Source organism: Protopterus annectens, chromosome 12.part0, assembly GCF_019279795.1.
Source record: "Protopterus annectens isolate FY-2018-M chromosome 12.part0, PAN1.0, whole genome shotgun sequence".
NCBI lineage: Eukaryota > Metazoa > Chordata > Ceratodontiformes > Protopteridae > Protopterus > Protopterus annectens.
This window is the reverse complement of record NC_056746.1, coordinates 787,726,056-787,746,658: the sequence shown is the minus strand read 5'-3', so window position 1 is coordinate 787,746,658 and position 20,603 is coordinate 787,726,056. Positions and strand designations below refer to the sequence as shown.

Sequence of the window (20,603 nt, the reverse complement as noted above, 5' to 3'; positions counted from 1 at the left end):
TCCATGTCTGCATCTGACATACTAAAGGTGGACCTCGACGAGGCCACCGAGGCAGACCTAGAGTGTCGCCTCGATGACTTCGATGGGGACGGGTCCCTCCTCCCGGGGCCCGGTGAGAAACAAGGGGACCGGAGCCGAGGAGGAGGTGATCCAGAAGCTCTGGATGGAGAAGCCCGTTTGGCGGGTGGGGCCGAGGAGTCCTCGGCCCGCCGCTTATGGTGCTTCCCCTTCCGTTTGGCTTTCCTGGCCTCCCTCGCCTCCGGAGCCGAAGCGGGAGGTTGAGTCCTGACTGGAGGGAGGGAGACAGGGGTGGCTACCACCGAGGGCTGGGTAGCGGCCACAGAAGTACCGGAGGCTGGAGCCGAATCTGGGGGCAAAAGGCCCACCAGGATCAGCTTCAACCTCCGGTCCTTAAGTGCCCTGGGGTTGAACGCTGCTCAAATCGCGCATCCCGAAGAGAGGTGTTCAACCCCAAGGCACCTAACGCACCGGGTGTGGCCATCCGCCGGTGAAAACTTATGGCCACACTCGGTGCATTTTGAAAAGATGGCTTTAGGGGCCTCTGACATGGTATACAGAAAAAACACACTCACTAGGCCCCTACACACACCACAAACACACACTACGAACCAGCGAGGGCAGGGAGGAAAAATTAAACACAAAAAGATATAAATATAGGATACCTGAACACTCGTACACACTCACACAAGAAAAAGGAAGAAAAAAGCAAAGTTTTTCTCACAAAGTTTACTCAACTATCAGGAGCTCGAAATCCAGCTTGTAGCTTGAAGCGCGGCAAATTAGATCTGAGGTCAGTCAGGGTTGGCAGGGGATTATAGGTAAAGGGAGGAGCTAGGAGCTCGGATCTATGCTGTGGTAGAAGTTGCCAGCTTGGATCCGAGATCGGATCCGTATCCCAAAGGTTGCTGACAAATGAAGTTCCTACTTCAGATATATTATTTTCCCACTGAAAACCACTCACCACACTCACACATAGAACACACTGAGGGGGGAGGGGAGGAAAGTACACTCACTAACTACGCTAAATTATGCTAAAAACGACTAAAGTTTTAAACACACAATGCACCAAGCGATGGAAGGAAAAGGGGAAGCTACACTAATCACTATCCTAAAGTTAGCAGAGAAAAAAGGCTTACTAAAAGCTTTAATACCCACTTACTAGTCTGAGTTCTGGAGATCACAGTGCCTCAGCTAGCCACAGCAAATGAGATCTGGGGGTTGGAAGGTACTGGAGGTGTATTATGGGTAAGGGGAGGAGCTTGAAGCTCGGAGCAGATGCTAGTAAGATTGCCAGCTCGGATCCGATATGGATCTGGTATCCCACAGGTTGAAGATAAAATGAAGTAAACTACTTCAGATCATATTTTTCTACTCCTCTGGTTCCTAGAGAAGGACTGCTCGGGATTAGAGAAACATACACCCACTGCAGAAATGGCCTTCTCATCTTTCTGACATCTGAACAAGGTCTCTCAAACTTTTGGGCCAAAAAGGGACGATCCATTAAAAGCAGCATTGATGAATGAAGATTTGTATGGCTCTGCAAGTTCACATACGTGTATCCAGGAGTGTCTCCTTATGGCTATGCCAAAACCCACTGCTCTGGTCATCCCCTTGGCTGCATCTGCTATAAGCCTCATGAACGAGTTGGATATGGACTCGAGGTTGGCCAACTAAGATGCAACCTTACCTTGGACTCCTTCAGATACGGCTACTGAAAGGGTATCAGATAACTCTTAATCAGATCCCTTTGTATTCTTGTGAAATGTGCCATAAAAGTGAAAGACCTTAAGGCAAAGGTCAATGAAGTGCATACCCACTTCCTGAACCTATCCATTGCCCGAGACTCTAGGTTTGTGGGATGGCTAGTGGAACTCTCTTCAGACAGTTCCTTCTTTGTGGCTGCCGCAACCACCAAGGCATCTACTGCTAACCCTTTAGCCCAAAACTGAAAATCTTCAGGAGCTGAAAACATTTTTCCTGGTCTCTTACACATCGGCTCTATGCAATCTGGAGCCTTCCATGCCCCTGAGCAATCAACTTGATGAGGTAATCAGTAGTTGGAGTTAAACCGAAAGCTTGCAGATACACTGACTCCTCCGGGGAAAGATGTTGGGACTTCCAGCCACTCCTCTGTTTAAGGATATCAAGAATGTCTCCAAAGGGGACATCTTCAGGGGGTGACTTAGAGGAACCTTCCCCTTCATCACAGTCGGTGTCCTCAGTGATGGATTCTTCTGGGGAATCCAAGTGGTTCCTGTTATACTTTCTCTTCTGAGGAACCTCTTCAGTGGGAAACTCTGAAGAAGTATCAGAAGAGGCTAGAACCTGAACAGGTTTGTCCTGCAGTGTCAGCACTCTCTGTCACGATGCAGAGGCTGGTTGAGAGTCAAAGTGAGAGGAAGGGTCAGGGATTACCTCCAATCAGGGAGCAGATGACTGGGTGCACACAGAGGACAAAGCCCTCTCCATTGATTGGAAGGCAGGTCCCCCCCGAAGAGGGAATGGAACCTGGAACCGAGAATGACTGCTTCGGAACTGGGGTCTTTCCCTGCTCCGAGACCACCTCCAATGCCGAAGCTGGAGTGGAACTCATGCGTGCTGAGGCCCTGAGGTGTAATGATGGCTCAAAAAAAACTGTAGTCAAAACGTGCCCCTCAGAGCTGACAGCAAAGCCCCCACCCCAGGAATTCTCTGGTTCCGAGAGGACCGAAGAATTCAAGGTAGTAGTCGGCCTCACAGAAAAGGTTCTAGCCGGGGCAGAGACAGTCAGTGCTGGAAGGATCGGAGCCTGAGTCTCTAAAGCCACAGATGGGGTCTGAGGAGGAAGATCCAGTGGAGTCGTGGAGAAGGGAATTCCAGAACTGGAGGTAGTCAGAACAGAGGACATAGAAGCCAATCCTCTCACCACAAGAAGCTGATCCACTAGCCTCAGCATGTCTGATTCCAAGAGGCTCTTGGTGGAGCTAACTGATTGAGTGGATGGAGATTTAGGTCTCTCCAGAAAAGGGCTGGGCCTTTGTCCCACAAAGGGATCTATAGATGGAGAACAGACCATTCTAGGAAGCACCATTTCTGTTTCTTCGAGAATTATTGTTGGAACTATAGGTGTTGGTGTCGGGATGAAAGATGGGACCGAGCCTGAAGTCTGAACTCTGAAGAAGCCAGACTTTGATTCTGGCGAAAGCGCTCAGCTATCTGGTACTATTAAAGTACTGCGTATTACCTTGGTGGTCCGGTTATTTATTTTTTTCTTTATTTGTGTTTTCTGTAGTCCCTTGTGGACTGTTGCGTGTTTTATTTGTTGAAAAGTTTGTAGCTTCTCTGACTGACTCCTCAGGGGAGTCTAAGTGATTTCTCTTATATGTTCTCTTCTTAGGGAACTCCTCAGTTGGATGCTTTGGGAAGATATCAGAAGAGGTGGGAACAACCTGTTGGGAAGCTGGGGTTTCAGTACCAGCTGTCCCTGTGGAGAGGATAGATGAGACTCTAAGCAAATTGACAAGCCTACAGACTGAGGATCCAAGGGGGAAGGGAACCATCTTTGTCATGGAAGCTGACAAGGCTCTCTACATGACTTCAAAGGCAAACCCCCACCACAGAGGAAGTGAGCTCCAGGTCCATAAGGACAAGCCTTCGGACCGAAGTCCCTCCCCACTCCAAGGAGAACTCCCCCAAGGCCAAAATCGGAGCTAAATTAAGCTGTGCTGAGGCCCTAAGGTGTAGAGATGGCTCCGAAAAATTTTGGAGCTGACTATGACACCCCAGACCAGAGAGGGTAGCCCTGGCTCCGAGAGCCCTCAGGATCTGATCGAACCAAAGAGCTCAGAGTAAGCTTCGGATCTGAGGAAAGAGAAATTCTTGGAGGCGATGCAGATGGATCCGGGCAACTTGGATCTGAAAACTCTAAAACTAAGCAGGAAGTCGCAGGAGGAACTTGCAAAGATGGGGTAGTGGAAGGTCGGATCTCCTGACCCAGAGGGGTAGGAGCCGACAGGATGATTGACAAACTTTGCACCAAGAGAACTTTCTCATTAACCTATCCATGTCTTCTTCTGTAAGGCTCCTGGAAGAGCAAGTGGAAACCACAGATGGGGATTTTGGTCTCTCCAAAAATGGAGATGGGACAGGGGACTGGGTCCACCAATGGAGAGTATCTGGTTCTTGAGAGAAAGGAAAGTACAGTTGTGTACCTACCATAAATGTAGATGTTCGAGTGTATTCACTGTTGCAGTCATTACACTTGGGTTATCCTGCTGGCAGGCTACCCGCAGTCGGCCTGAATTCCAAAGTCCTGGTCCGGCATCGGTTGCTGTCACCTCTTCCCTGATGTCAGTACGCCAGGGGTATAAAAGATGCAGCCAACGCAATTTTCTTCAGTTTTTCTTGCCCCAGATGCCAGGTGCCCCCAAAAGGGTAGGCTAAAATTCTGCTTATAAAAAAGCATGCACTAACCTAAACAATATCTTCATCTACAAGCAAATACACCACATAGGTTGTATAGAATATAAAAGTACAGATAAGTCCCAGCAAAGAAAGGGGGATGCTAGGAGGGTAACCTGGACTGCAACAGTGAATACACTCGAACATCTACATTTATGGTAGGTACACAACTGTACTTTGTTCATCGTGTTTCACTGTTGCAGTCATTACACTTGGGTTGAATCCCAAAGCTGAGGTTGGGTGGCTGGGCCTAAACAGAATTAGGAGTGGCTATGAGGCCCTGCAGAACTGCAGTGGCAAAGCCTGCTCTGGATTTAGAGTAAAGAGGTAAGTGGTAGTGCTTTGTAAAAGTGTGCACTGAAGTCCAAGTTGCAGCCTCCAAAATATCCTTGGTTGGTACTCCTCTGGGGAAGGCTGCTGAAGTGGCTGCTGCTCTTGTTGAATGTGGCCTAATGCCCTTAGGCACTAATTTGCCATGTTGTGAATAGCAGAAATGAATGCAGTGGCCTATCCATTTTGAAACAGTCTGCTTTGAAATAGCTTTTCCTTGTGATCCTGCAGCATATGCCACTAAGAGCTGCTCAGTCTTTCTGAAAGCTTTAGTTTTGTCCAAGTAGAAGCATAGCTGTCTGTGTATGTCCAAAGAATGCAGAAGTCTCTCCCCTTTATTCTGTCGATTTGGATAAAAGGTAGGCAAATGAATGGCTTGGTTAAGAGCCACACTGGACACTACTTTAGGCATAAATGTTGGGTTTGTCCTTAGAGAAACCCTGTCCGGATGGAAAATAATAACAGGTTCCACAGCCATTAATGCCTGTAACTCTTGAGACTCTTCTTGCTGAAGTTATTGCTAGGAGCAGAGCTGTTTTCCATGATAAGAATTTTATCTCAACTGTATTGGCTGGCTCAAAAGGAGGCAGTGTGAGCTTTTCCAAGACAAAATTGAGGTCCCATGCAGGTATTGGTGCTCTCCTTGGAGGTCTTATGTTTTTGGCCCCTCTGAGGTACTGCCTTAGCAGTGGATGTGAAAAAATTGGTGGATCCGTATTGTAATGAGCTGAAATGGCAGAGGCATGGATCTTAATTGATGAGAAGGATAGGCCTTTGTCCAGCATCTCAGTAAGGTATTGTAAAATCTGAGGAATATTTGGAACAAGCATGTCAATTCCTTGTGCCTGGTTCCAAGCACAGAATCTCTTCCATTTTTCTGCATAAGATTTTCTGGTGCTGGGCCTCCTGGCCTCCAAAATAACATCCATAACTGCTTTAGAGAGAGGTGTGTCCTGAGTGGTTATATTATCCGCCATGCAGCCACATTTGAGGTTCTGAGTTGACTGTGCAGGATCTGATTGTTTTGTTGGGTCAGTAAATGAGGAATTAGAGGTAATGTCCAGGCTGGGCCTTGAGATAAACTCTTTAGGATTGGATACCAGTGCTGGTGTGGCCAGTCTGGGGCAATCAGAATCATTTTTGGCTTCTCTTGTCTGACCTTTAGGAGTACCTTGGGGAAGAGAGGCAGTGGAGGAAAGGCATATACTGTAAGGGTTTTCCAGCTGAATGATAGGGCATCCACTTTCCATGCTTGTTTGTGATAAGTCCTTATGCAAAATCTCTGTAGTTGGCAGTTGTGAGGGGAGGCAAATTGATCTATGTCTGGGCATCCCCATTTCCTTGTTATCATGCTGAAGATTTGTGGATCTAGTTTCCACTCATGGGGGTCCATAAGGTTTCTGCTTAGTTCGTCTGCCAGAGTATTTGTCTTTCCTGGCAGGAATTGTGCTTGCAGATGTACTTGATAAGTCAATGCTGTATTCCACAAAGTCATGGCTTGTCTGCAGAGGGGGTAGGAATGTGTGCCTCCTTGCTTGTTTATGTACCACATGACTGTAGTATTGTCCGTCTTTATCAGCAGTTGTCCTGGATGAAGTAGATCCTTGAAGGCTGTCAGGGCATTCTGTACAGCTAGCATCACTTTTTGATTGATATGAAGATGCATTTGGCATGCGGGCCATGTGCCCTGAATACATTTTCCTGCCATGTGGGCCCCCCAGGCATAATCTGATGAATCTGTTGTTAGTGTCTGCCTGGCTGTGGGTAAAGTGAATGGCTGTCCCTTGTTCTGGTGACAGGCCTGTGCCCACCATTGAAACTTTGTTGCAGGCAGGGAATGAGGGTAATTAATGTTTCCAGGCTGTGGCAATGTTGAGTCCAAACACTTGTTAGATCCCATTGTAGCTTCCTCATATGCAGTCTTGCATATGGAATTAGCAGAATGCAGGATGCCATGAAGCCCAAAGCCTGCAGAATTTTTCTTGCAGATAACTGGGTCTTTGTTGCCATCTTTTCAAAGTAAGAAGTTAGTTGCCTTTGTTTGCCTGGCGTGAGATAAGCCATCTGGGCAGTTGTATTTAAGCTTGCACCCAGGAATATTATCTCTTGAGAGGGTACCAGTTTTGATTTCTTAGCGTTTACTGTGTACCCTAGGCAAATTAGTAGTCTTTTTACAAACGCCAGATGCTTCAGTAGAATGTCCTTGTTCTCTGCTTGAATAAGGCAGTCGTCCAAGTAGGGATATATTTGGATTCCTTTTTGTCTGCAAAATGCGATTACTGGTGCCAGGCATTTTGTGAAGACCCTGGGCGCAGTAGATAAGCCAAAGGGCAGTACAGAGAATTAGTAGTGCATTGAGCCAGCTATGAATCTGAGGTATCTTCTGCAAGATTGTCTGATTGGGACATGCAGGTATGCCTCTTTGAGGTCCAAAGTTATAAGCCAAGCCTTTTTGCCCAGCATGGGCAGAAGCTGCTGCAGAGTCAACATTTTGAATTTTGGAACGTCCAGAAAAGTGTTTAGAATAGACAGGTCCAGTACTGGTCTCCAGGCTTTGTCCTTTCTGGGTACCAAGAAAAGTCTTGAGTAAAATCCTTGTCCCTGCTCTTGCTGTGGTACTCGCTGAATAGCCCTCATGTCCATGAGAGATGAAACCTGCTTTTGTGCCTCTGCCCATTGATTGTGTGGCAGGTCTGGCATACCTTTTGTCTTTGGAAGGGTGTGAAAGTGGAACCTGTAGCCCTGAGACACTATATTCAAGACCCATTTGTCCTGGGTGATCATATGCCAATTTTGTGAAAAAAGTGCTAGTTTTCCCCCTAAGGGTGCTGCCAAAAGATAAGTGCTTGGCATCGGCAGAGGAAAGTCATTGGGACTGTTTCCCATATGGCTGTGATTTGTCTTCTCCGCTTTTGGAGGTAGAAGCACCCCATTGTTTAGGCCTGTATGAGCCTTGGAGCTGGGATCTGCCTCTAGGGCGTCTGTATCTGCCTCTTTGTGGCCTGTCTGACACTGGAAAGGACCAATTCTTAGAAGGCCAGTTCCTGCTAAATCTGGGTGGCTGTACCTGTAAGAAATCCTTAACTGTCTGCATAGATTTCGCTTTATCCTCCATTTTCTTCAACACATCTTCTGCCTTAACACCAAACAAAGTATCATGCTGTAATGGGGCATCCAATAATTTTGCTTTAACATAATCAGGCAGATTCTGTTCCTTTAACCAAGCATGCCTTCTAATGACAGAACCTGTAACAGCGGTCCTGCAAGAGGCCTCCAGTGAATCAAAACCACATTGCAAAGTATGCTTCCCCACTTGTTCAGCTGCATGCAATAAATCCTGCATTTCCTTGTTTTCAAAACATTCAGAATTTGTCAACATTTTCTGTTTTAACAGTGACATTAAGTATTGCTGATATTTAAGCATATGAAACTGACAATTTAGAGCCCTTACAGCCAAGGTAGCAGAAGTGTAAACTTTTTCCCCCATCTGTCCAGTGCCCTAGAGTCCCTATCAGAGGGGACAGTTTTTTTTGCAGTGGAAGCCTTGACCCCTTTGGGACCCTGAGATATAGTTTCAGGGTCAGCAGCAGGGTTTTTATATAGAAATTTATGAGAATCTGGAACCCTGTAGTATCTGTCTGGCTTAACAGGTGCAGGGGGTAGAGAGTCAGGAGACAGGCCGGACTCTGAAAATACATCATCTACAATGTCCAGAACAGGTGGAATAGCAAGAGGTCTGTGCTGAGGTAGTAAAAGAAAGTCTCTGAGCCTTTTCTTAGATTCTGAGTAATCTTGGCTCTCCCAGTGAAAATGCTCCCTCATGGTATGCAGGGTTTCCCCTAAAGAATAATCCACAGGAGGAGAGGCTGAAGGAACAGATTCTTCAGCATCAGAATCCTCATAGGGAGGAAGAGAGTATTCCTGTTCAGAGGAGTCAGAGGAAATGGAAACCTGATCAGAAGAGTCATATTCTGTGTCTTGCCTAGGCCTCTTATCAAGAGGGGGATGGGAACCCCTGATCAAAGTAATTAGGTCTTCGGCCATTTTAAGCATCTGTTTCTTAGGCATGGAAGTCTGTCCAGGAGAATACTGTACTTGTTTCTTTGTCTTTAAAGCTGTTTTAGTCTTTGCCTTTGAAGCTGAGGTTGTCTTGACATATAATTGTGTAGGTCTGAAAACACCCTCAGAAGCCGATGCCTGCTCAGCGGCTCCGGACCCATCTGAGGGAACAGTTTCCGAGTGTCCAATACCTTAAGTATCCAGAGGCCTAGTTGTCTAGACGTGAGAGTCGGTAGCGGCCTGTGGCTCTGAGGTAGTGGGCATCAGGGGCTGCGAAAGCGCCTCACTGAGAATCATCGTCGGTTTTGGACCTCAGATGCCTGTCCTTTTCCTTGCGCTTTTTATAAACTCCGGTCATCGGCTGTTCCGACGGCATTATATAATTAAATCTTCGGCCGAAGTAATGAAAGGCAAAATCGTACCGACGCTTAATAGTGCGTTGGTTAAATCTAGCACAAAACCGACAGCTAGCAACATCGTGGTCAGGGCCTAGGCAAGGAATACAGTAAGAATGAAAATCCTCATGAGGTATTTGCTTACCACAAGAAATACAATTGTTAACTTTTTCTGACATCGGTCTTGAGCAAGAAAAAAGTTTCCCCAACGGGGTACTTAGCTTTAATGAAGACTTCGGATCTGAAATTCGAGTTCGAAAATCTCAGGAGTTGGCCGACCGGCACTTGCGAACTGCTTTTGCTTCGGGCACCGCGCGGCAAGAAAGACTGAAGAAAATGGCGTCGGCTGCATCTTTTATACCCCTGGCGCACTGACATCAGGGAAGAGGCGACAGCAACTGACGCCGGACCAGGACTTTGGAATTCAGGCCGACTGCGGGTAGCCTGCCAGCAGAATAACCCAAGTGTAATGACTGCAGCAGTGAAACACGATGAACATCTGCCGAGTGTCCAATACAAACTTTTCTGTGCTGGATCCGAAAAGCTCTGATTATTAATATCTTTAGCCATGTTTGGTTTTGGATCCAAGAAGTCTTTCTTTTTCAATTTAGTATCCGAGGTTGAGGTCGGATCAGATGAACTAAGTTTTTTCTTTTTAGGTTCTGAGGAAGTTGGCGGGTCCGATAAAGGGCTCTCTTCAATTTGTTGGAATGTTTACAAGAAGGTAAAGAAGTACGTGGTGAGGGGGAAGCTCCAGATAGTGCCTCACTAAAAGAACAGGGAACTAATCCCTTCAGAATAAGCTTATTTTTATGCTCAACTCGAGCTCTCGGGTTGAAACTATGACAGATAGCACAGTCTGTCTGCAAGTGGAGCAGACCCAAACAGTACACACAAAGAATGTGGGCATCCAAACAAGGAATTTTGTGCCCACACTGCGCACATTTCTTAAACCCAACGGGGCATTTTTTTGTCAGCCATAGTTAAAAGCTATATCATAAGATATACCACTAATAAGAAAAAAGGGAAATAACAGCACTCTACGAAATTTAGATAATAGCTTTTTTTATATATATTAAAGAGAAGAATTATAAGACATACCAACAATGGGATGGAAGAACTACAGTGGATGTAACCAAATTCGAAATATACAAACGATAATATAAAGAAGTACACAAGTACAACAGGGAAAGGGTAAGGGAGTACTAACAACTGTGAAATTTAGCTAGATTTAAGAAATCAGATATTTAGATACTTAAAAGAAAAATTTGAAAAAAAAGTATAAAGGTATCTGCTCAAGAGAAGCTGGCACTATGCCTTTCATTTTCAAGAGGCAAACGAGTTCTGTGGTAATTGGGTTGGTGCATTATGGGTAAAGGAGTCGCTCAAACTTTTTCTGGTTGCCATGAGCTTTTGCAACGGCAAAGTCAGAGCTAAGGGATTGGATCCAAACCCATAAGTTGAGGATAGAATGAAAATTAACAACATCAGATATACTGATTAAAGGCCAACTCATTCACCTCCTGGGGCATAAAAGAAGGATGATTACGCAAGGACACCATGTCCTTATAAAACACCAAAAAAGGAGAACAAGCATTAAGGGCTTGAAGCTCAGACACCCGTCTGGCAGAAGTAAGGGCTAACAAAATAACAGTCTTCCAAGAGCAGTGTTGCAAGGAAGCTAAAGCTGCAGGCTGAAAAGAAGCCAGAGTCAATTTCTCCAAAACAAAATTAAGATCCCAGGGAGGAGGAACAAGCTACCTGCGAGGCCTAATATGAAGGATGTCTTTAAGGAATTGTTTAGCTTCAAACCTAGAAGCTAAAGAAAGGGATAAAGGCAAACAAGCAGAGATAGCCAATGAGTGGGCTTTAACAGAAGAATAAGCTAACACAGTACTGAGCAATTCACACAGATAAGAGAGAAACAAAGGAACATCCATAGAAAGTAGAGCTGGGTTATGAGAAAGACACCAAACAGAAAACTTCTTCCATCTGGATAAGTAGGATTTCCTAGTATTGTTTCCCAGCCTCCTGCAGGACCCTAAGCACATCCTCAGAAAAAAAGATGTCTATTTGAAATCAAACCCCTATCACTTACAGAGTCAAATGAAGAACGGACAGGTGGGAATCGATGAGAGATCCTTGTCTTGTGTGAGTAGGTCCACCCTGTGAGTTAATTTGTGATGATTGCTTTGAGGATATTAGACATTGTTACCATACCTATCAACTATAGCAATTTTCACAGAATGCCTAGATTTTGGCCTCATATTTTTTGGTCCAATTTGCATAAAATTGTGGTTTTCTAGCAAATTAATGGTAAATCATTAAAGAGTGAAGTTTAAAAATAATGACTGACATTTCAGTTTCAGAGTTCAAGTCCTTCAGAAAATTCATGCTAACGCAAAACCTCTTATTCTATCAGCTTTCTGAGTTTGTAAGAGCAATATTTAAAAGTTGTCCTTATTTTGGGGCATTTGTCCCACTTTTACTCATGGCTTTGTCCAGATTTCTTGTTCTAAGAGGTTGAAAGGTATGACTGTTATCTGTACTAGCATGACTGGCTGAAGTTTTGTAGATTACCCTGTGTTACATATGCTAGCATGACTAGCTATAATTTTGTAAATAAGTTTATATCTTTTGATTATCACTCTGATTTATGCAAGAAGTTTGAATGTCAGTGTTCTCCTGGCTGGCCAAATGTAAATGATTGTAAAGAGAATTCTAAATGTATGTTATGCTAGAGTCAGCTGACCTAGATGTAATGTCATTCTGTACCAGGGCTGGGAGATCAGAATCTTCACTGCGACTGTTTGTTTACTTTTCAAAGTCTGATATAAGAGAGTAGAATTCTTATAGCAGCTTCCTGTTACTTAAAAAAAAATCTGCTATAAAAGCAGGTTCTGAGTCAGTTGTTCAGTAGTTGTTTCCAAAGCTGTTCAGCAGCAGTAGTGCAGTTGTTTCCAGAGTAGTTGTTCCACTCGCTGAGGACAGACAACAGCCTGGAGTGTGGATATAATTAATCTTGCCTTGCAGAAGTAAGAGTATAATCCTGCCTTGATGAGTTATTTATATTAGATAGGGACAGTTAATCTTCAAATGATCAAGGAACTACAGCTAGCTAGTTAGAGGTTTTCTAAAATCAATGTGAAATCTATCCTACAGCATTATTTTCATATTTCCTGTGTGTGAAACTTTGTTTACTGGAACCAGTTATTCAGTATTTACATGTTTTAAATTATTTTACTTATCATTACATTATTTACTACTTCTCATTGTGTCTGGATATTTAGTGAATATTTTTAATAACTTGAAAGTGTTTATGCTTACTGTGATAACACCAGGGCCACTCCGAAAAGCCTTACTGCTTGGGATACATACTAAAATTTGCCCCAGTATCTATTTTACCCAATAGAGCTGAACACCACTTTTGAAGGATATTGTATTGACTGTTGGCAGCCATTATCTTGTAATTTTTATTTATTTATTTATTAAATTTGTTAACCGGGAAAGTCCAACTGGGCTAGGAGCCCATTTTCAGCGGAGGCCCAAGGAGAAAAGCTCCAAAAAACAGTACAATATATTCTTTGAATATAAACAACAGTAATTCAGTTTGCAGTAATTATAAGAAATTAAATACACTCATTTTGTTACAAAACTTAAGTACAGGCTAGGCAAGATATGGTATATGCAAATAGCATGTTACACAAAAACAGCATTGTTAGACCAGGCTGTGGCTACCGGAAGGGGTTGTATGAAAGGTCTGCCCTGAATTACTAGTGGGGAGACCATCCACCAAGAAAGGTGCCTTTCGCATGTTTCTATGATCAGGATCATGTGAGACATGGGTAGTTCCTGGAAAGACCACTGGGTGAAAAGAAGCCACTGAAGGATTCTCATGTGGAAATGCACTAATGGGACAAGAAGAATGGCAGCTGCCATGGAGCCTACAGCTTGGAGGACGTCTGACTTGAACCCTTTTGCTCTGCATTAGAATTAACACTTGTTGACGAATAGTGGATACTCTTTCCTGTGGTAATCTTGCAAACATTTCTTTTGTGTTTAATTCTGCTCCTATGTATGTGATAGACTGACAGGGCAACAAGGCAGATTTTTCGAAATTTACTGTAATGCCTAGTTGAGTGCATGATGTGATTGTATAATCTCATGCCTCTAAGAGTTGACGCCTGGTGGTAGCAGTCAGGAGCCAGTCGTCTAGATAGGGAAACACCTGGAATCCTTGATGCCTCAGGTGAGCCGTGACTACTGCCATACACTTGGTGAACACCCTGGGGGCTGATGTGAGACCAAAGGGCAGAGCTCTGAACTGGTAATGACTGGCCCCTACCCGGAAGCGAAGAAATCTCCTGGAGCGTCTGTCCATTTTAATATGGTAGTACGCGGCCTGAAGCTCTATCGAGCACATCCAATTGTCCTGACTCAGAAAAGGGAAAATGGACTGCAATGTCACCATCCGGAACTTTTCTTTTTGTACAGATTCGTTCAATCTGTTGAAATCCAGTATTGGTCTCCAGTCCCCTGTCTTTTTTGGTATTAAAAAGAATCTTGAGTAAGTTCCAGATCCTAGTTGGTCTGCGGGGACTTCTTGAATAGCTCTTTTTTCTAGCAGTCTTGAAACTTCTGTGACTGCTTGATCCCTTAGATTGGGTGAGACATCTGGGATGGGCTTTTTTGATTCTATGGGAGATTGATGGAAGGGAATTTTGTAACCTCCAGATATGATGGATAGTACCCATCTGTCTCTTGTTATATTTTGCCAGGCTTTTGGGTACAGCGAAAGTCTTCCCCCGACTGCCTCCAGAGGTGAGCAGTCGAGCAACCCTTCAGGGATGCTGGAAGAGTTTGGCAGAGAAGGTTTCTCTGTCACCCTAGTTTTGCAGTCCCCCTCTGCCACGAGGGCGGCATCTGTTATTGTTGCTTCCCCCTCTGCCCCTGGGGGGAAAAATCACCACGTGTGTCAGGCAAGGGTCCCTGGGATTTTAGGAACCATATCTTTCTTCTCTTCTGACCCTTGGGATAAGGTCTGGAAGGAGTGGAAAAATGGACTCCAACGGCAGAGAGAGTCTTGTCTTCCTGCTCACACTGGTCAACGTGTCTTTCACCTGAGGCCTAAAGAGAAAGGAGCCATCAAAGGGAGTATTGGTGAAGGACGCTCAAAAGGGTTCCGCAAACTGACACAGCCACATCCACGCATGTCTCCTGAGAGCCACACCTGTCCCTGTGGCTCTGCTCGCTCCATCGGCTGCGTAGGAAATCAGCCTCATGGAGGAGTTGACTATGGAATTAAGAGTCGCAAGCTGAGAACTACTTTGGCTGGTGCTCCCTCAGCTGTAGGATCTTGAAGGGTATCTCCAAGCTCTTTCAGGAGATCCCTTTGAAGACGTGTAAAATGGCATAGATAATTCAGGGACCTCAATGAAAAGGTCGCTGAAGCAAACATTCGCTTTCCATATCTGTCCATCGTCCGAGACTCTTTGTTCGGAGGATGAATAGATGAAGAGGTTTCTGCTAACTCTTTCTTGATGGCTGCTGCTACCACCATGGCATCAACGAGCACACCTTTGGAGAGGAATTGCTTGTCCTGGGGGGCTGTAATAAATTTGATTGGTTTCCTCGGAGTAGGTTCCACAGAATCTGGAGCTGACCAAGCCTTTCGAGCCACTACAGACATGAGTGGATCGAAAGGAGGAAATACCCAGGAGGTGGAAGGTCGGGAACCGAATGCGTCCAGGTATACAGACTCATCCTCGGTAGGGGCTAGGGAAGTCCAGTCTCTCCTCTGTCTAAGCATTTCAAGGGTGTCCAAAAAGGAAACATCTTCAGAGGGAGACCTTGGGGACCCTTCCGATTCATCCATGTCTGTATCTGAAGTGACAGACTCAGGGGAGTCTATGTGCTTCCTCTTGCACTTCTTCTTCCGGGGAGGCTCCTCTGAATGATCAGGGGAGGCTTCGGAAGAAGAGGGATCACCCAATGGGGTGTCCTGGGGCATAGGTTCCCTACGCTTGGGGTCTGGAGGAGGAGTAGAGGTTGGAACAGACACCACGGGGGGAGGAGCCGATGGAGCTGGCAGTTGAGCTGTTCAGGGGACAGCACACTCCGCATGACCTCAAAGGCATCCCGACCTCTAGGCAGAGAAAGCTCCGGCTCCGAAGAAACAGGAGTCTTTCTCTGCATTGAGGGTGACGGCTCCGAGGCCGATGTTGGAGCCAAGCTCACCTATGCCGAAGCTCCGAGGGGGAGAATGAGGTCGGACAAGGTTCCGATGCCACTCCCCCACTGGGAGCCGACAAGAGAGCCTTGGCGCCCAGATCCCTCAATAGAAGGTACAATCGAGGTAATCGGAGCTGACGTCGGAACCGAAGGAGAGATGATCGGCGCCAACGGTTCTACTACCTGCAGATCCATGTTCTCCGGCTCTGAGCTAAATGTAGTCGGAGGAGGAACAGAAATAGAGGCGGTTGGAGCCAACACCTGTTGAGGTGGGCTGGACAGAATTTTTGCCAGTGCCTGTGACTTAAGCAACCTACTTACTACTCTCTCCACATCATGATCCAATAATCTAGAGGATCGAGAGGAGTGGGAAGAATGATGGCTACGTTCACTCTGTAACAAAGGTGACTGAGGTGCCGAGTGGATGGACTCCAAAGACGGAGACCTCAGTCTCTTATGTCTACAAGACGGCTCCGAATTAGCAGATGGAACTGACAGAGGAGTTGTCTTGTCAGTGCCAGCCGGCACCGACATACTTGGTTGGTCAAGTAAAGGAGTCGGCTCCGAAGGAGGAGCCGACGGCTTGACAAACTTGGGGGATTTCGCGGGCTGAATACTTTTAGCCGGAGAATCCTGAGGCTTCAATAATCCCCGAAGGATTAATTTGTTTTTGCGCTCCTGCAGGACCCTTGGACTAAAAGCGTGACATACAGAATAGGAGTCCTGCAGGTGAATAGCGCCCAAACAATATACACAACTAGTGTGCCCATCTGTCAGAGACATTTTCTGACAGCATGAGTCACACTTTTTGAAACCAGATACCTTGGTATCTTTAGACATTATATTAACAACAACCACAACAACAATAATAAAAAGCTATATTACAAAAAAACAAGAAACAAATAGACTTTTTTTTTTTTTTTTTTAAAGATAAAGAACAAAAGGAAAGCCTCTAATTTAAATGGCTATCCTTGGGGGGGGGGACTCTCTAATTTAAACGAGTTCAAGGGAACAGAAGGCCTGTGAGTTATGGAGCAATGGCCAACAAAGCTAAAATACACAAGAAAGCGATAAGGGATAAAGGAATATTATCTAGACAAAAAATAGACAAAAACTTGACAAACTTTCAAGAATAAACAACAATATATTAATAGAAAAAACTATACTAAGCCTGAGCCAGTAAGAAAGCAACCACGCAGCTGAAGCGGCAAACGAGATCTGGGTAGCTGACGCTGGGCATGCTGGGATAAGGGGTAGCCTCGAGCAAGTAAACAGCTCTCGAGTTATAGAAGATGGCCGAGTTGGAGCCGAGGATCGGCTCCGAACCCAAACAGCATGAACAAAGGTGAGATGGACAACTTAACATCAAAGGGTTATTGTACAGAGAGTGGACCCATGAGGCAGAGCTAGAGGGTGAGGTAATACAGCACTTGGTAGTGCCCAAAGCCTACCATCTGGCACTTCTAGCCATGGCCCATGACATTCCTTTTGCAAGTCATATGGATATAAAGCGTACTAAAAGATGAATTATACAGAACTTTTATTGGCCTGGGAATGCAAAGGATGTAACAGGGTACTGCAGGACTTATGAGCAATGCCAAAACATAGGCAGGAAGCAGGGACATAAGTTGCACCACACTGACATGAAACCACACCATGACAGGGAGGCCTCGGTGCTGAGTATTTGTGGTGGATGGCAGTAGGAGTTTGAGGGGGATCTACTGATTGATCTTCCTAGTCAGGCTCAGACTGAAACTGACAATTCTTTTAGTGACACTCCCTTACTGTAGACAGTGGTGAGGATTGAGACTCCTTAGTTACTGTCCCAGGATGAAGAGGGCTTGTCACAATTGTCCTTGGTTAAATGTAGAATAAGAGGGAATCAATGCTGTCTTGGTTGAAAGGGAGCCACTAACAAGATTTTCGGGGCATCCTGTTGAATTCTAAACAGGACTTTTGGAATGAGGGGAAGGGGAGGGAAAACATAAAGATACATCCCCTTTCAAAATAAGAGAGGGTGTCCACCTTCTACACCAGTGGACCTGGGACTCTGGCACAGAACAGAGGAAGTTGTCTGTTCAAGGGGAGGCAAATAGATGTATTTGAGAAGTACCTCACTGGTGGACAATGTCCAGAAACACATCCCTGTGAAGTATCCATTCATGGCGCTGAGTTAAGGACCTGCTCAGAGTTGTCTGCCACAATGTTTTAACCTGAGGAAATATAAACTGCCTGAAGAGTCACTTGATACTGGAGAGCAAGATCACATACCAAGAGTGCCAACCGGTAAAGAAGATAAGATCTTGTTCCCCTCTGTTTGTTTACATACCATATCACTGTAGTGTTGTCTGTAACAAGTTGAGATGTCCTGGAGAGAAAAGAGGATGAAAAGCCGAAGAGCCACCAGGAGGGCTCTTATTCCTTTGACATGGATGTACTCTTTCTATTGAAAAGTAGACCAGACCCCCTGCACTTTCAGGTAGCTAAAAGATGCTCCCCATCCCAAGTCTGAAATGTCTGTGAACAGCTTCTGACACAGAAGAGAAGGATGAAAAGGGGCCCTGGATTTAAGGACAACTCCTGGATGCAAGAGTGGATTTCATTCTTGAGACAAGGTAGAAAAGGAAGTACAAATTCTGGGGGAAGTGCACGCTGAAGCCAAACTAACTTCAGGAACCAATGAAACTTCCTCATGTAAAGTTTGGCCACAGGGAGCATAGGGATGGTGGATGCCATGAAACCCAGTGCTCTCAAACTCCCTGGCTGTAATGGAAGCCAAAGAAAGAAGAGTTTGAAAAAGGACATGAGGGTCAAAGCCTTAGGAGGAGGCAGGGATGCCAGCAGTCACGTTCTGAATCCCACAACCCAAAAAACATGGTCCTGAGTAGGCGTCAAAGAAGACTTTTTGAAGTTTACTCTAAACCCCAGGCTCTGAAGAAGAGAGATGGCAAAATGGAGATTCTGCAACAGGATCTCCAGAGAGGATGCCTGAGATAGTAAGTCATCCTTGTAGGGAAATACTTGGATCCCCCAAAGCCTGCAAAAAGCAATCACAGGAGCAAGGCATTTGGTGCATACCCTGGGGATAGTAGAAAGGCCAAAGGGCAAAGTAAATAACTGAAAATACCAGGAAGCAACAGAGAAACACAAAAACTTCTTGAAAATGGTATGGATTGGAATATGGAGGAAAGCATCCTTGCGATCCAGAGACTCCATATAAGCCTGAGGAAGCAAAAGAGAACAAAGTCTGAAGGGACAACATCTGAAAAGTGGGCACCTTCAGAAAACTGTTCAGATGAGAGAGGTCCAGAATTGGTCTCCAAGTACCCTCCTTTCTGGGTACTAGAATTATCCTGGAGTAAAACCCCCTCCCTCTTTGGGACACAGGCACTTCTTGAACAGTACCCTGAGTCAAAAGTTCCCAAAGCACCTCTGGGAAAAAGGAGAGTTGTTCCAGAGGGGCTGAGGAATATCCATCAGAGGGGGAAATGGATTTCCACACCATGAAATATCTCTGGCGAATAATGGACAGAACCTAGAAATCCTGAGTAATCTGTAGCCAAACAGGAAGGGGGAGAGAGAGAGAGAGAGGAGAACAGATCGAGGAAAGTGGCAGGGAAAAATAGGATAGTCACACAACACCTGGTTTATCTGGAAAGGAAGACTTCTGAGGCCCTGAAGTCTGAGTAGCCTTAGAAGGAGGAGCCCATTTGCCATCCTTTTTGCTCTTAGGAGAAGGGCGAGATTGCCTGCAAACAAAAGCTGGCTTACTGGGGTAGTTTCTCTGCAATTTAGGAACAGCAGAAATAAACATGTTTGAGTTCCTGTAAAGCCTTACCCTTATCTTGAAGGGACTTAAACAAATCAGCAGTAGCTTCACCAAGCAAGTGTTTACTATCAAGAGGAGCATCCATTAACTTAGCCTTGATATCATCAGGCAAAGGTCGCATGTGAAGCAAAGAATACCTCCTCATCACTGACCCAAAAGCAGCAGTCCTAGAAGAAGCATCTGCTGCATCATAACTTCACTTGATAGAATGCCGAGCCACCTGGAAAGAAGTCCTTAACAGGGAAAGAGCAGAAGTTTTACCCTCAGAGTCTAGAAGATTAGCTATAACCTGACAAGCCTAGGATAGGAGAGCCAACACATGCCTGGACATATGGGTCTGATAATTAGCAGCCCTAAAAGCCAAGGTAGCCGAGGTGTTAACCTTCTTACCTAGCCTTTCCACTGTTATGTTGTCTTTATCAGAAGGCAGTAACTTGGGCAAAGGAAGCAATTGACAGGACTTGTCAGGGGCTACAGTCACCACTGAGGAGTCAGCAACAGGACACTTGTAGAAATATTTACAGTCCTCAAGCACACTATAAAACCTGTCAGGATTCTTGGGAGCAGGGGACTGAGAATCTGGAGCTTTAGAGGCACTGGAAAACACATCCAACAAAGCAAACAAAACAGTTCAAACAGCAGAAGGTTTAGGAGATTCCATCTGCAGCAACTCATAGTACTTCTTATGAATCTAACAGACCTGAGCATAATCCCCTTTAAAGAACTTCATCATCCTGGAGATTGTGTCTGCAAAAGAAATCTATTCAAAGGGAGTATCAGGACCGGTAGATTCCTCTTCCTCTGACCCACAGTGCAAAGAAGAAGGAATTTAAGAAGATTAAGCAAGGGATTCTTCATCAGAATCCAACTCTTCCTCAGAGGAATCTTGTTCCCTGGGTTTTAAGGGGTGTGGAGGACCAAGGGGGAGCTGAAACAGAAACACCCTGAGGAGATTTCAATGCCATCAAAGCACTAAACAAACCCTGAGTGAAGGCCTGCCACTCACTCTGTGGATCCTTAGGGGCAGAAGAAACATGTTTAGTTTTTTTTTTTTCTTTAATGGAACACCTGCCTTATAAAACTTGGAGGGCTCTGACCCAGCATGGCATTCAATAGCAGTAGTAGTAGAGGCTTCTTCTCTGACTAAAATCTGAGGAACACCACTAGGCCCCTTGGAAATTATCAACCATGACTTCCTCTAAATATCTGTAACAGATGTCTGCAAAGCCTCTTCAGAAGTGCTTAAAGCCAGATCCTCACCGGCCTCCAACCCGGTTGCAGCAGAGGAATCAGACAAC

The 20,603-nt window shown here is 45.3% G+C and overlaps 1 protein-coding gene across 2 annotated transcripts in view; it reads right to left on the bottom strand.

Annotated features, from left to right (window-relative positions):
* Positions 1 to 20,603, bottom strand: part of HMOX2 (heme oxygenase 2) — a 970,295-nt gene that overhangs the window by 152,259 nt on the left and 797,433 nt on the right. The gene's annotated exons all lie outside the window — the stretch shown is intronic.